This window comes from Octodon degus, unplaced genomic scaffold (assembly GCF_000260255.1).
Source record: "Octodon degus isolate 3935 unplaced genomic scaffold, OctDeg1.0 scaffold00003, whole genome shotgun sequence".
Taxonomy (NCBI): Eukaryota; Metazoa; Chordata; class Mammalia; order Rodentia; family Octodontidae; genus Octodon; species Octodon degus.
Genome location: NW_004524579.1, coordinates 9,984,039 through 9,997,927, shown reverse-complemented (window position 1 = coordinate 9,997,927; position 13,889 = coordinate 9,984,039). Strand labels below are relative to the sequence as shown.

Here is a 13,889-nt window from a genome sequence, read left to right as displayed (position 1 = left end):
AAAGATAATGTGGGGGAAAAAAGATGGAAAACAATGCATGTACAAAAAGAGATTATACTGAAAAGTTACAAACTACAAGGAAGAAGCAAAGAGAAATTCTGGCACAAAAAAAATGCAATAATTTAATGGAAGAAAATTAACTAAAGTCAAAAATACACTTGAACCTAAAGGGGGAAAAACATATAAACTTAAAGACTGAAGAAAAATGATGGTGGAAGGAAAGGGGAAAAGAAGAATTGAGGCTAGCTACGTACGTGAAGCATATTCCCCATAATCATCAGGGGGATGATGTAAGAGTTACGTACTGCAAACGTGTGCTAAAAATTTGGATTTTTTTTAAAAAGATGGGTTAATTGAAATTATTGAGTGAAAGCATAAAATGGAGCAAAATCAGTTAGGAGACCCTAAGGAACTTGTGGAATATCATTAAGCAAGCCCATGCACAAGTGACAGGAATTTTAGAAGTAAAAGTAGTACAGAGTTTATTTAAAGAAATAATGGCCACAATATTTTCTAATCTGAGGAAAGAAACAGGTAAGCAGGTTCATGGAATTCAGTCAACTCTAGGACACATCCAAAGATATGTACGACAAGAGAGAGTATAAGTATAAATTTATTCAAATTACTGAAGTATGAAGGCAAGACCTTGAGAACAGCTACAAAAGCAAGACATCCTACGGGGGATAACTTCTACAGTGTTATCGAAGAACTTTTCAGCAGAAATGTTGCAGGTCAAAGACATTTGGACAATGTATTCAAAATATTGAAATTTAAATGCTAGTAATCAAAAACACTCGGAAAACTAGCTGTCAAGTTTGAGGAGGAATTAAGGTTTTTTCCTGAGACATGAGGGCTGAGGAAGTTTGTTCTCCTAACTGTACTTTACACAACATGCCAAAGGAGTCCTTCAACTTGAAGTTAAGAGACATGAGACAGAAACATGAAATAAAGTTCTTCTGTAAAAGTAAATACCTGGGCAGGTTCACTTTGGTTATAAATTAAATTTTCAATCTTGTATGGAATTAAAATGACAAAAACAAAAAAATATAAATCTATGGTCATACATATGCAGTACAAAAATGTGTTTTAGGACTGAAGTAACATAGATTTGGGGGTATAAAAAGTAGAATTTTGGTGCACTTAAAGCTGTTAACAGTTAAAATAGAATATTATAACTTGAAGATGTTTCATATAATTGATAAGTTTTCTCAGAGGCACAGTGTTGGTGACGGAAGTGGAGGCAGTGCAGCAGAGCAGCATAAATAAAGACAGGGGAGCCTTTATTAACTCTGAAGACATGGAGAGGATGGAGAGTAAGAAGGAGTTTGACGGGCAGGTTCAGTGACATGCAAGGCACTGATTTGGGGCTCCTTTGTGTGCACAGGAAAGTTAAGAGGAAGCTGCATCCAAGGCTGGAGTGGGGAAGGAGGAGGAATTGGTCTTTGGGAAGATCAGCTGCCCACCCAAAAGATAAACAAGCTGAACAAAGAAAGCTACAGTGATTAAAGAAAAAAAAAAAAACATACTGACAAAAAAATAGACATGGATCAATGGAACCTGATATAGGATGCAGAAACAACTCCAAACACACTGAGCTAACTTATCTTTGAGAAAGGGGTCAAATATTTTAGTTGGAGGGAATCAATAAGAAAGAGAGAGGATTATGAAGTTCTATGTACATGCATCAAATTTCTGCAAGGAATATGACCATCACATGCAGAAATACACACGTAAATATATATGAATGAATGCAGGGGACCAAGTGGTGCAAGGAGGGTGAGAAGGGCCTTAGAAAAAGAGTTGAGAAACAATGCCAGATACACATTCCAGCTCCCCATGATGAGTGAATAATAAACATGCACCAATAAAAGTTTTTCAAAAATTGTACCTGGCTGAATAAATTAAAAAATAAGCTCAAGATATATTCTGTCTACAAGATACACACATTAGGTATCTTGTAGACGGATACACAAGATACACACATTTTTGACACCTCGCTGGTTGTCAAAAGATGGAAAGAGATGTTTCATGCAATGGAAGATGAAAGAGAGTGGGGGTAACTGTATGAACATCAGAAAAAAAATAGGCTTTAAGACTAACACTGTTACAAAACACAGCGGACATTGTGTAATAGAAGTGTCAATTTACCAAGAAGACAAAAGTTGTAAATACTTATCCAGTCAATATCAGCAATTTCAAATATTTGAAGCAAATATGAACAGACATGAAGGGAGAAGCAGCCAGTCAGAGAATGGTGATAGGATCCCTCGGGATCTGCCTTCCTTTAGTGGAGAGGGCAGCCACCAGGGGACCAGTGAGAGAACTAGACCTGCGCGTCGCTGGAGACAGCCGGGTTTAGCAGACGCACGCGGAGTGCTCCAGCCGTCCTCCCCGTGTGTGTGCGGAGCATTGTTGAGGAGCTGGGTTAGGCTACAAAAGTACCCAGCGTTAGAAAATAGTCACCTGATGCCTCCAAGAATTGTCTTATACCACCAAAAATCAAGTAAGTTTTCGATACCTAACATGACCCCTTCATCCTACTCATTAATATGACTAAAACCCAAGTCTGTGTCTATTTTGAAGTGCACTTGATTATGATTGCTCAGCAAAATCCAGGGTAAGTAGTCAGAGAGAATCAATTGGCTATCGGGAATTTAGTTATATATTCTATTATGACTTACAAATTGTGTTTTGATGGGTGAAATTCATAATATTGTACCTCACTTTTTTTAGAACAGCTATAAAATACTTATTAGCACAACACTGGTATTTCCTTTTCCTGTTTGTTACATATTTCCACAATTTTTTCATGTATTTAATTTTTCAGTCCAAATACTATTATATATTATCAATATATTATTAAATGTTATTATAATTATTGTGCTATATTTTAATATATTAATCCTATATACCAGTCTTTCTGTTATCAACTATAAAATCTATCTGCTAAATCCCTGTTTTTAGTAATCCAGTATGTTAAATTCTTTGTTAAAATCTTTTATTTATTTATTGATATGGTACAGGGTCTGACTATGTAGCTCAGACTCATAGCGGTCTTCCTATCTCAGCCTCACCAGGGTTGGGATTATAGGCATGCACCACCATGCCTGATTTTGGTAGCCAGCTAGGTGAGGGGCCTGCACAGTGCAGGCCAGCACAACATGTAGTACCGGGGATTGAACCCAGGTCCTTGAGCTTGCCAGGCAGGTGCTTAGACCACCAAGCTATCTCTCCAGCCCCTAATATATCAAATTCTTGACTGTCCACTTGATTTCCCTTTCTAGATTCTAGTTCTGATGAACCCACTCCTCTCTTCCTCTAGTCACACAAACATGGCAATTACATTTTTTAAAAAGTTCATTTCTAATAACTCTAACACCTGAGCTAACTGAATGAGTTACCCTTCTGTTGCTTGTTTTTCTATAATCTGTTTTTCAACTGTGATCCCATTTCTTGGTATGCTCTGAAATTTTTAAGATTGGATTCTAGAATTGGGAATGAAAAAATAGTAGAAGGTCCTGGGAAGATTTGTGGCTCTGAGAGTTTCCCTTATAGGCAATCCTCTGGATCAAATCGAGTCCTGACCTGACTTGCTGCTGGGAGTTCCAACGATGGGTTTCTCTCCTCATCTGTTTTTCTTCTCTTCATGGGCCTATCCTAGTGAGGTTGCAGAGGAAAGCCTGAACTACTTACGAAAGCCCCTCCTCATTGAAAGTCCTTGGTTTCTCAGTTTAATTCAGAATTGAGTGTTCAGTAAAATGTGGACTTTTTCAGCACTTTCCTACTTACCTCTTTTGCCTTTTGTTCTCTGAAATCCAAGACTATGCAAAGGTCTCAAGGGCAAAGGCAAGGCTTGGTGGTCTCGCCTTTCTGCTATTACCTTCTCTCTGCAATCTCAACGGCGTGAAGCCTAGCTACCATCTTCAGCCTGAAATCCATTTCTTTTTCCTATAGTTGTGGGGTTTCCAAATGTTTCACTTCTTTCTACTACTAGCAAAGTATGTTCAAATTCTTGTTTCACAGGAAAATTAACCTTTGCACAGAGAGGAAAAGTTCCTTTTCCTTCTCATGTCTCTGATTCCCTTCTCTTGGGGAACCTGGGGCTCACACCCTAGTTGCCTCTTAGCTGGCTGATGCTTTCAAACAGATTTCAAGCACAAAGCTTTAAAAGCTGGATTTCTGGGTTATTTTCAGTATGCATGCGGGCCTGCTAGAGCTAGTCCAGCACACCTCCACTTATGTGTTCTCTAGTCGATTTCAGGTATGCCTTCTGGTATGATGACCAAGACCACGCCTAGAGGTTTTCATAACATTCTGTGCATCATTGCAAAATAATTAGCACTCTGCACAGCAAAGGCTTGTGAAACGTTAGGCTGGTATCTTCTAGAAGATCAAGACTGTCTTATTTTTCTTTCTGTTCCCAATATCTGGCACATCACTGCTATTAAATAAATGAGTGGCAAATAAATAACGTGTGGGAATAGATCGTAGCTTTCTGAACCAGTGAGTCACTGACATTCTGAAGTTTATATTCATCTACCTATATTTAAAGAAAAAACCTTACATTTCCAGCATTTAAAAATGTTTTAAATTTAAATCATTAACCAGCCTAGAATTTATTTTGTTGTGCAATTTAAAATGAAGTTGTATCTCTTAAGTTCTTTTATTTTAAGGAAAATAAGAATGTCAAAAAAAGCGTAATTTCTTTTATGGATCGATCATGTATTACTTTATCTCATTTGTTAGAATAACATGCTTTTGGTTAAAAGCAATCCTTTTTTGACATTGTAAACCTATGGTGATCAGATAGATTTAGATTTTTCGTAAGACGTATTTTACCAATCTTAGATGTTATTTATTCATTTTGTTTTCTTAGATATTAAAATCATACAGATGGTAGCAAAAATACTATTTTAGAGATGGTAGGGAAAGTAAATTACTATTTAATATATAAATAATAAATACTTGCCTATATAGTTTTAAATCTCCTACTTTGGAATTGACCACTCCCATTATGAAGGCTTCCTGTACTTCTTGGGAAGAGTTAGCCACTCACTCTCCTGGTCTTTTATTGCTGCTGTATTATAGACCACTGACCTAAGTCTTTGAATTGCAGCCCCTGTCATAACATCTACTAAAGAAAGTACTAGTTAAATTTTCTGAGTGATGACTCAGTCTCTTGCAAAACGAAAAGAGATCAGGTTGTTTGCTCATATTCAAAGATGATCTTATTCATTATAGTCCTTAGCTATTGTTTAGCAAGTAGTTTATATGTTTTGTTCCTTTAAATCTTCTAAGAATCCCGTGAGACTGACATCACTATGTGCCTCACTGTGACGAGGCATCAGCACATAGATGACGGATGCTGTTCACCCCTGCAGTCTGTGTCCAGTGTCTAGCTGCAGTCTACTGGCTGGGCCCCCGGTTGTCCATAAGATGGAGATTTCTGTGCAGGGTGGGGGTAGGGAGTGTTTTTGACTCACTCTTGCTCTTCTTGCCATTGGCTCTAGTATTTCATTACTTTTCTTCAGAACTGTCTTGGGAGTCATCCTTATATTACTGAGCTATATGTTACTGCATTGAAATGCCTCAGGCAACTCAGTTGGAAAAGATTTATTGAGTTTCTCTTTTGGGGCATTCAAAGGCATGGCACCTTTATCAGCTGACTTCTGGGGAGGGCCGTGGATGGTGGCACATCATGGCGGGAGCATGTACCGGAGCAAAACTGTCACATCACCAACTAGCACAGAAAGAAAGGAGAGGAGGCCAGGTACACAGCCCCCTGAGGGCACGCCTCCCTCCTCCTAAATATCTCCTACAGGGCCCCACCTCCTCGCAGTTTTGAGACCTGGAGACCAATCTTTCTCTTAACACATCAGGCTATAGGGCTAGTCCACATACAAGCTATGGAATCCCTAGAATTTATTTTAATAAAATACTGTATCTTCTGTACTCTCTGCCCCATCTCTTTTAAGACAAACATAGCATGTAATTTATTGTGCACACTGATTATTACATTGAGAAATAGGAGCTCTTATAAATAATACATGGGAGAAAATTATGAAACTCTCAAACTTTTAAGGGTTTCTGTTACTCGTATATTATTAGTTGGGTGTAAATCACTTTCAAATTTAAATATAAATTGTACACTCAGCATGTTCTACTTAAACTTTCTTCATAAATAATATTGTTTGCTTGGGGGGATGGGATGCTGGAAAATACACAACATGATTGATCTCTAGGTAGTCAGTGGTAAAAGAATAGCAGATGGCAAACATTACCTATTAGAGCAGGAAATTATTTCAACATATTTTTTAGCTAGAAATGCTTTAGAAATAAGTAATTCTAGTTGGTCGATTTTGAAAGTAAGCCATATGTTGTTTACATGTTTTGGCATGTATCCAGTTTCCCTGAAGATGGGAGTGAAATTTTTTGAAAAGCCCTTTACTAATTAGATAATAATGAACATAATGAAAACAGGTGTTAAAACTTTAAATTGTGAGAATGTATCTTCAGACAAGCTCTAGAAAGAGGATCTTGAAGGAAAATGATCTGCCACATTTTGTGAAGTAGATACATATGCGTCTCAGCCATTTATACCAACATATACATTAAACAAAAATTTAACGATTTTTTAAGTGTGATAGAAATCAAAAGCACAAACCGCATTGAATTTGAAAATACTCTCCATTTTATATGAATAAATGTGAACGCATATATTATGTGCAATATTGAAATCTAGTTACTATGGTCTTAAAGCTTTTCAAGCTCATTAGGATGAGAAGAAGTAAATGAAGACAGCTCAAAGATTTTTTCCAGAAGGCCAATAAAACACTGAATCTGCTATAGAGCCCATAGGTCCCCTCACACCTGAGTCACAGCAATGCCCATAAAGTCTAGTTCTCTTTCTGCACTGAAAGTGGAGGAGTAAATGGTGGAGGGTATGTTGCTGCTTTCACAAAGGAGAATAATTACAGCTAGTGGGGGAAGGGTGAGGCGGACTAGTAATAGCAGCTCCTGCCATAAAGGATTGCAAATGAGAATTATAATGCTGAAATCAAAAAGTAAGAAAGGACGAGGTGATTGGCTGGGTGGAAACCAAGTTAAGGCAGTGTGGTGGGCGAATCCAGCCACTGAAGCTAAGGGGACAAAGTTTTCCTGACCCCTAGGTCTTTCTTCCCCATGACAGGGAGGGGCACGTTTGAATTGTAGGAATGTCTGTGGAGAAAGTGATTGTTCAAAACAGTACAGTGGTAAACCTGTTCAAATGTATAGTATACTAAAATATACAATGATGTATTTGTTTATTATATCTCCCAAAATGGAGCTGCTCTGTTCAAATATAATATATAAAATCTGCCTTCAGATAACATGAACTAATGCTAGATCTCGTTTGCTGTGGCACAGGCACTTAAATTCCACTTATGACTATTTTTCTAAATGATTAGTGCTTATAGTGATTATTCACTACCTAATATATGTATGTAAAGTGTGGCTGCAGGGATTTGCTTTTGTTAACATAGCCCCTCCCCCACTCTGAAACCTCAAGGCTCCACACACTGATGCTGGAGAGAGAAAATGGGTGTGTGTGTGTGTGTGTGTGTGTGTGTGTGTAACCTTCAAGTTTATGCAATGGGGATGATTCACAAAAAATAGAAAAACATGCTTCCCTTGATGATACCGTTCTTCACATCTTGTTATTGTCTTAGAAAAAAACAAAGGTAAGCAGGATGCTTTCAATTTAAGTGGGGGCAGTGTTTCAAAACAGCCTTGTATAGCATTTACAACTGGAAATTTAATAGAACTGAGAATGGCACTTTTATTAAATAATTCTGTGATCTTCCAGCCACGTTCTTAACCAGTGATCTCCCTGTAGCAAAATGCATAGCTAATCAACAACCCGGGCAGACAGTAAACTTGCTGGGGGATTAAATCCGAAAGGAAGGGGCCCATAGCCCTGGAGGAAGACTGAGTGCATGTTTCCGAGTCTTTGAAGGCTCATCTCAGTAGTCCCACTGCTAGAATGTGCTCTGTTGTCATAGCAACACCATCTCCTGCTTCATACAGGAAAGATTAGCTCTTACTGTGCAGAGGAGAGAATTTAGGGGAAGTCAGACTAATCCCTGGGTGCACTTCGAGGGAAAGGTTGGACCTCGCCCGAGGGATGCCGGATCGGCAATGACAGAACTGGCCTGCCACAGACACTGGTATTTAAGTTGAAGAGCAGAATTCACCGTAAGTGTGAGCTCCTCCAGAGTAGAATACTGATGAATGAGGCGTGTGTAAGTCGTGCTAAAGACTGTCCCATGCAGCAGGGGAATGATAGGGGACTCTGACGGAGTGTCAGTGTTCTTCTAGTTTAGCAAACATTTCAATGGTTTATCAGGTCAGTAACTTGAGAAAAAAGAATCTTAGATACTTTTAAAATGTTCATGTAAAATCCTGGGATCATGGCAAAATGAGGAGAACAAAAATGTATTGTATTCTTTGGTGCTTAATGTATTTAGCCCAAGTTTTGTGCCTGTAAGTTTAAAATCCTGTAGAGAAAAAGAAATGTAAAAGAAATCCATATTCTAAGTAAGTTATGATTCTTCTACACCCAAAGTGGTGAGATTTCATTTTAGGATTACAAGTGCTGCTTTTCAATTATGTATCTATCTTTTTCAAAACCCTCTTAGAAGCATGCAAGTGGTGTAGTTCTTTTAAGGTAATTATAATGCAACGAGAAGGTATTCTTTGGGGGAAGAGTAAATTATTTAGCCGTTGTATTTGGTGTTGGTACTTCAACTTGTCAGCATGAAGTATGTGCAGTGTATTAATCCTTCAGGATTTCTGCTGCCTGCCTCAAATCTTTGTGGGTTTGTTCAGATTTTTCCCCGCCTGGTTTTATATTTACACAGTTTCTTCCATAATTGCCATGGATTAAAATTTTTATCTTAAAAGCTGAAAACTTTTGTATGAATTTGAAGTGTTTCATATTAATATCTATTATGAGGATACATAGTCTTTCAAAAACTTAATTACTTAAAAGGATGCTTTAATTCACATACAGAAACAAAAATACTTTTTTAAGAATAAATGGATTATACATGCTGTATTATTAGTATGCAAACTGTGATTATGACTTCCGGGATGTATTACCTAGGATATATTTTTTATTTAAAATCTTCATGGTGAAATTGTGTCGTGCTGCATCCATTATATTTTTTAATTGTTTAACGACTACATATTTATACAGTACATTTGAAAATGGGTTTTGTTTCCCTTGTGCACAATCATGGTTACTGATATTTTACACATAACCAACATGACTGTCTATGCTAAATATAACCGTTATCATAAAAATATTTAATTGCTATTTGAAGTGTTCTTAATTTCTCAGAATGGCAGAGACTTGGGTGTTGTTGCAAAAATAAAAGATCACGCTCACACTTGTACTTCATTCCTCGGAAACTTAAGGCTGTGGTAACCCATAGGCCTTAAACTGGTGCAGCTGTATTAAACTATTACTGAAAATTATTCTCTTCCCATGTCAGGAAGTACACCCGAAACTAGTAGGGACGGCCTTGGCTTAATGGCATTCAGGTTGTCGCTGTGCAGACCCTGGCATTCTTAAGAAAATGGAGACAAAGCAGGAAGTAAGAAAGTCCCTTTCAGTGAATGATTGCAGATTACTCAAACAACCTTTCTTCAGTGATTCCTAGAAGTAGCTGGGGGTAGAGCCCTTAAAAAATTACAAAGAAAAAGGGTCAAATCTGCTGCTTTTTACACTACTCTGTAAACAAACCATAATGGCTAATTTTTGTTCATAGGTTTTGGGCAAAAATGAGAGATAACAATGGCTTTATTTTGAAAATCTATGAAACTTGGAGGTTAGCATATGATGCTAGGCTTAGACTTGATAAACCATGACAAGAAAATAAGAAGGAAGTCTAAGAAAACAGGCACATTTCAATGGATAATAAAATGCATAAGTAATTGAATTACAATTTTAAACAATCAAGTTAAAGTTTTGACTCATTCACTACCTTAACTAAAATTGCTCAAGAGGTATTCCTACCCAATTAAACAAACAAAACATAACACTAAAGTTTTGTGTTACTTAGAATTTTCCACTTCCTTTCTTCTGTGCTGTATCTTTGGAATACATAATGGACCTAGAGCCCAGGGCAGCCAGCTGAAGACTGGTGGGTACTTGCAATCTCTCTGATGCAGGTTTGGTGTAACCCTTTCATTCAGTTGGGGTATTGCTTGATAAGGACTGGGTCATCCTCCAAAGCCTAATTATCTCTTAAAAGGCAATAATTCAGGTATAGGTGAAAGAGAAAGCTACTTCATCCTTGAGTTGGTCTCAAAGTTTTGGACAGTCATTTGGAAACTCGAAGAGTCATTTTAAGAATAAAAGCCTTCATAACATTAACTTTTTCCAAAAACTATCAAGTTCATAGGTGACCTATAAATGGTTTGAACCTTGCATAGGAAACCACAGCAATGGACTAAGAAATTCACAGCATGAGCCTTCTCTGTGAAACAGCTCACAGGCAAATATGTGGGAGGCATGAATACATGATTTATACAGTGGTCCATTATCAGGTAAAGTTAGGAAACACCTAATAATTTCCAGTAGAGTTGATGGATAAAGTGTCTGTTTTGAGGATATTGAAGATAAAAATGGTTAGCACAAACGATGGCACTGGGGTATGCAAACATTTTGTATTTTCTTTTAAAAATTAAATTAGAGTGCAATTTGACCATATTTGCTTCAATTCAATGTACATCAGTAGGTTAGAAAGGCCATTCTAGGGATATGTTAAATTGTAACAACTTCTGTGTCTTGAAAGTATGTTCATGCAAAATACTTTTTCTATTCTTTAAAACTGTCTGTGTTTTAAGACAACAGGTTAGATGCCTTATTCATGTTTTTTTAGAGTTCCCTGTGAGCAGATGTGTGGCGTGGTAAGGGGAAAACAGCTGGAAATGTTGTTGAAATTAGATTGTACAAAGACCAGTGTGCATCTGGGGTTAATATTTTGATTATATGTATTTTTGTTGGCAGATAAGGCCCTTGGGCATCTTTGAACCAGGAGTAAGAAATAGCGAAGTGCTCTATAAAAATAAGTTCTACACATGTGGTGTAAGATGCCTATGTGGTATGAGCAAGAGTTGGCTAAGATGATTAGGATCAAAAGCCTAGGTTAGCAAGGCATCGCTAGGATTAAAGGTGGGGAACAGGTGAAAAACCACTCACAGCTACCTAATTTATGGAATTTCACACATGAATTTATTCACTGAAGAATTAATTGGCCTCAGTGAGCGGGAAACAACATAGGTGATAATAATTATTCGGGGAGTGGTTCAAGATAGGGCTTTCATAAAAAGCACTGGATTTGACAGTCATGGTCAATAGACAGAAACTCACAATATCCTGGGGTAGATGGCCAAATAGAATAAGAACAGAGGACAAATGTGGCTGAGGACGGGATATCAGTAAACTAAGATCTGTCAAGGCTCAAGAGCAGTTGCCTGACAGAGGAAAAGTCCAAGGAGGAGCATTTGTTACAGCTGAGGTGGTAATGACAGGCAGGAATGGATGTTATTTTAGGAATCTGAGTTTTGATCTCTAACACTTAGAAAAGCAAATACCACCTTTGATGATAACAAATAGCTTACAATTTGGTTGTGGGTCACACTATTTATTGCACAAAATTTTAAAGCACCTTTAGTATTTCTTGGGTTTCCTCTATTTTGTTTCTCCTAAAGAAGAAAATATTAAGATACGTGCTTGCCATGTAGCAATTAGGTGAAAACGATAGGTATTTTTGTCTTGAGCAATATAACTTACATTAGAACTAAAAATTTATCTTTGCTAGTGGTAATACTTCTAAAACTTAATAATTTTTAACTAAGAAGTTTAGTACTTTGCTCCTGATGTTAATATATGACAAAAATAAATTCAACACAAAATGAAAATATATATATATATATTTATTCAGTTGAATGGCAGGGCACTTTTGAAGAGCTACCAATTAGAGACAAAAGCATGTTCTTTTTCTTTTTTCTTGTAATTTTCTATCATTGTGATTCTGAAATGATGATAATATTAACAATTATGCTAATTGCAAAAACAACTTCAAGGATTACATTTGATGCTACTTTAAAGTTCCTATTAGTGAAATTAATCTATATGATCCTGCCAAAAATGATGCAGATTAAAGAAAATATGGTTTATCAAAGTTTATGTATAGACTGATGCAACAGTGACTGCGAAGTCTGGACAGAATCTCACATACTTTCATGCAGTAAAGCAGAGAAAACAATGGCCTCGCTTGAGCTCCTCGGTGGGTGCACCGAAGCACCAGCGCTTCTCTCCCATTTGTCTCCTTAGAAGGTAGAGATGAACATCTGCAGCTTGGAAATATCAGTTCCAGGATAGAAAAATCAAAACTTTGGCCCTCTGTGAGGCCTGTCTGTGTGTTTTAAAGAATGCATGCTAAAGAAAGGGTGCTGAAATGGCAGCCATCCTTCCTCAAAGTGAAAGTCCCCATGAGCCTTACATGACAAACCTTTTATATGCATTATCTCTTTAAATTATGACAATACTGCAAGACACATATAAGTATATTATGCTCCCTTTGTTAGTGTGGAAACATGTTTAAAAAGGCCAAGGAATATAACTCATAAAGAATCATTCCAGCCAACTGTCTCACATTGTCATTTCTTTTTTAACTTATATATTTGTTACAGGGTCTTGCTGTGTAGCTCAGACTCATAGTGATCTTCCTGTTTCAGCCTCCCCAGTGCTGGGATTACAGACATGTGCCACCATGCCTGGTTTCAGTGGCCCATTTGGTGTGCAGGGCCCACATGGTATGTGGTACCAGGGATCAAACCTGGGCTATTGTGCTTGCCAAGCTGGCACTTAGACTGCTGAGCTAGCTCCCCTACCCTCACATTGTCATTTCTTACGTGAGGCATTGTAGTCATGTTTTGGATGTTACACGGAGAGATAATGATGAGCACATTTAAAAAAAAATTCGTGCCTTGTCATGTGCCCCATGTTATAAATTACCAGCCATTAGTCTGTCTCATATGTCATAGAAACTTCACCTAAATGATAATGACAAATATCTTTAACAGGAAGAGTTCTGTTCTGAGCTTCCAAGGTTATTCACCTGTACACCCATCCATCCATCCATCAATCATACACCCACCTGCCATCTATCCATTTATTGAGACACTCATGTCTCAGTCATTAGTGAGCATTGAATATATCCCTCCCAAGAGCACAAAGAAAATCAGAGGCTATCTGTCCCCTCAAAAATACTATTTCCCTGTTATGGACACAACTAGTGCTCTGTGAGCACTTACACATTTAATCTTAACAAGTATCCTGGAATATTAAAATGACAGGCACCCTGTTCTTTCGTAAGGAAAGTAAGACACAAAGAAATTATGCCAAACTACACAGCTTAATGGACAGATCTGGGTTGAGAATCTGTATTCTAGTCATTGCTAGGTCCATGCTGTTCACTATGATATTATTTCTTCTACTTCACAAATGCAAAAGGTGCTCTGATGCAAGTTTGTGCAACCTACAGCACTTGCAGAAGTGATGGTGAGGAAGCAGACAGGTGGCGTCATCATCTGGGAAGCCTTCGGCACATGAATATTTTCTTGTTCATAACACAGAGACAATAACTACTTCATGGAACTGTTGTGGGCAGTAAAAGAGAGAACTAAGGCAAATAAATATAATAGATTATACTAATGACTTACCATCATTCATCGGCCAATTTTAGTATCAGTTTAAAGCTTAGGGTTTTCTTTTCTTCCTTTTTCTTTTTCTTTTTTTTTAATTTTTTTTTTCTTTTTTATTTATTTGAGAGAGA

At 37.4% G+C, this 13,889-nt stretch overlaps 1 protein-coding gene across 7 annotated transcripts in view; it reads left to right on the top strand.

Moving 5' to 3' along the window:
* Nol4 (nucleolar protein 4) overlaps positions 1-13,889 on the top strand; it is a 348,720-nt gene that overhangs the window by 164,481 nt on the left and 170,350 nt on the right. The gene's annotated exons all lie outside the window — the stretch shown is intronic.